We start from the raw sequence: 3,459 nt of genomic DNA on the forward strand, positions 1-3,459 counted from the left end.
GCCTTACCTCAATGAGGAGAAGGCCAAGGTTTAGAGATTCATCAATGGACTTCCAATAGCATACACAGACCGAATTGAGTTCGATGAGCCTATATCATTGGAGGAGGCCATCTGAAAGCTGAAACATTGTTATGGGTAGTCGAAGTGCAAAGTTGAGCATAAGCGTGACTTGAAAGGAAATGAGAAAGTTAAAGGACAATGGCCACCAAAGTGAGGAAGACCTCAAGATGCAAGTGAGAAATAAAATGTAGTCCCTTACAAGAAGTTCAATACAGTTGAGAAGGGACATGGAGAGTAGCAGACTAGAGGAAATGGTAGAGCATCGTTGTAGTGTTGGATATGTGGAAAGGATCATCGTAAGAGGGAGTGTCCGCAGTATCATGGTGGCAAACCCCAGATCTATAGTTCTAAGGAGGCACATACAATTCGTGATGTTGATCCTATCATTCCTCAAATCTATGCAGTTGTGGACAATAGGTAGGTAGATCATCAGTTATCTATCATTGATATGGATAGTAAGATTTGTGATCAATTTGTTTCTATTTTGATTGATCGTAGATCAAATTATAGTTATATTAATCATGACCTGGTGGATAAGTGTGGTTTGAGAAAAAATTGCATGCAGAATCTTGGTTCGTACAGTTGGATACAAGTAAAAATAAGAGAGTTCACCATTGGGTAAGAGCTTGTGCATTTGAGTTTCATGTTATGCCTACAACAATACATTTGAATGTACTTCCATTGGGATTGTATAGTATGATTTTGGGTATGGATTGGTTGTACCTTCATAGGACCAAAGTGGATTGCTTCGACAAGGCCATTAAGTGCTTGGATGATAATGGGGAAAATAGAATTTTGTAGGGAAAGAATAAGCCTACATCAGTGAGGATGGTTACCGGTATGCAGGATAAGCATAGTTGCATAAAAGGTTGTGTGATGTTTGCAACATATATCTAGTGATAAGGGTAAATATGTTGAGGATGCAGAAATATTCAAGATGTACCCTATATTGCAGCAGTATCAAGATGTGTTTCCAGCACAGATTCCATAGTTACCTCCTCACAGGAAAGTAGATTTCTCTATTGAGTTGGTGTCAGGGGCAACACCAACATCAAAGGCACCTTACAGGACGAGTACTCTAGAGATAGTAGAGTTAAAATTACAATTAAAGGAGATAATTGACAAGGGATACATTAGGCCAAGTGTATCACCATAGGGTGCACCATTGTTGTTCGTAAAGAAGAAAGATGGTACTATAAGATTGTGCTTTGATTACAGACAATTAAACAAGGTAATGATCAATAACATGTACCAATTGCCGAGGATTGTTGATTTGTTTGATCAATTGAAGGGAGAAGCAATGTTCTCTAAGATCAACTTGAGATCAGGACTCTATCGGATACGCATCAAGGAAAACAATACCTACAATATTGCATTCAAGACTAGGTATGGGCATTATGATTTTGTTGTAGTTCCATTCAGTTTTATTAATTCCCTAGCTACATTTATGTGTTTGCTAAATAATGTGTCGTGTCCTTATTTGGAAAAGTTTGTTATTTTATTCATTGATGACATCATGATATACTCCAAGAATGAAGAAGAGCATGTTGAGCATTTAGCAGCAATATTGAGATTCCTAAGAGAGCATCAGTTGTATGCCAAGCTTAGCAAGTGCAACTTCTTCCAGATAGAGGTGCATTACTTGGGACATGTTGTTTCCAAGGAAGGCATAATAGTAGATCCGCAAAAAAGAAGGGCCATCATGGAGTGAGAAGCTCCTAAGAATGTGGATTAGGTGAGATCATTCATGGGATTGGTAGGTTACTATAGGAGGTCCATCAAGAACTTCTCATGCATTACATATCCTATGAAACTCTTGTAGAAGAAACATAAGAAGTTTGAATGGATAGAAGAATGTGCAACGAGTTTCAGGCAGTTGAAGCCGTTGTTGACCAATGCTCTATTCCTTAAGATTGCATATCCAGATAGAAATTTTGTAGTGTGTATAGATTTCTCTATTGAGATGGTGTCAGGGGCAACACCAACATCAAAGGCACCTTACAGGATGAGTACTCTAGAGATAGTAGAGTTGAAATTACATTTAAAGGAGATCATTGACAAGGGATACATTAGGCCAAGTGTATCACCTTAGGGTGCACCATTGTTGTTCGTAAAGAAGAAAGATGGTACTATAAGATTGTGCTTTGATTACAGATAGTTGAACAAGGTAATGATCAATAACATGTACCGATTGCTGAGGATTGTTGATTTGTTTGATCAATTGAAGGGAGAAGCAATGTTCTCTAAGATCGACTTGAGATCAGGACATCATCGTGTACGCATCAAGGAAAAGGATACCTACAATATTGCATTCAAGACCAGGTATGGGAATTATGATTTTGTTGTAGTTCCATTCAGTTTTATTAATTCCCTAGCTACATTTATGTGTTTGCTGAATAATGTGTTGTGTCCTTATTTGGAAAAGTTTGTTATTGTATTCATTGATGACATCTTGATATACTCCAAGAATGAATAAGAGCATGCTAAGCATTTAGCAGCAGTATTGAGATTGCTAAGAAAGCATCAATTATATGCCAGCCTTAGCAAGTGCAGCTTCTTTCAGATAAAGGTGCATTACTTGGGACATGTTGTTTCCAAGGAAGGCATAACAGTAGATCCGCAAAAAAAAGGGCCATCATGGAGTGAGAAGCTCCAAAGAATGCGGATTAGGTGAGATCATTCATGGGATTGGTAGGTTACTATAGGAGGTTCATCAAGAACTTCTCATGCATTACATATCCTATGAAATCCTTGTAGAAGAAACATAAGAAGTTCGAATGGATAGAAGAATGTGCAACGAGTTTCAGGTAGTTGATGCTATTGTTGACCAAAGCTCCATTCCTTAAGATTGTAGATCCAGATAAAGAGTTTGTAGTGTGTACAGATGCATGTAAAATAGGACTTGGTGGAGTCCTTATGAAAGAGGGACAGGTGGTGTGCTATGAGTCCAGGAAGTTGAATGAGCGTGCGAATAGAATGATGTGACTCATGATCTTGAGTTGGCCTTCAATACAACTTATAATTTGCAGACAGATGGAAAGATAAAGAGGGTCAATAGGATCTTGGAGGATATGTTGAGGATGTACATGATGCACCAGCAAATAATATGGGAGGATTGTCTTCCATTAGTTGAGTTCAAATGCAAAAATCATTATCAGGATTCATTGAGGATGAGTCATTTCGAGGCATTGTATGAGAGGAGTTGTAATACTCCCATCAACTGGAGTGATCCAACGAACAAGGTACTTATTGGACTAGATATGTTGGCAAACATGGAATAGGAAATGCAGGTTATAAAGAAGAATCTCATGGCAATAGAAGATAGACAAAAGATTTATGTGGACCAACATATAGCATTCAAGGAGTTTCAGGTTGGGGAACATGTGTATTTGTGCATCA

Source organism: Pinus tabuliformis, chromosome 1_2, assembly GCF_031772625.1.
Source record: "Pinus tabuliformis cultivar Carrire ecotype Pingquan chromosome 1_2, CPIR1, whole genome shotgun sequence".
Lineage (NCBI taxonomy): Eukaryota > Viridiplantae > Streptophyta > Pinopsida > Pinales > Pinaceae > Pinus > Pinus tabuliformis.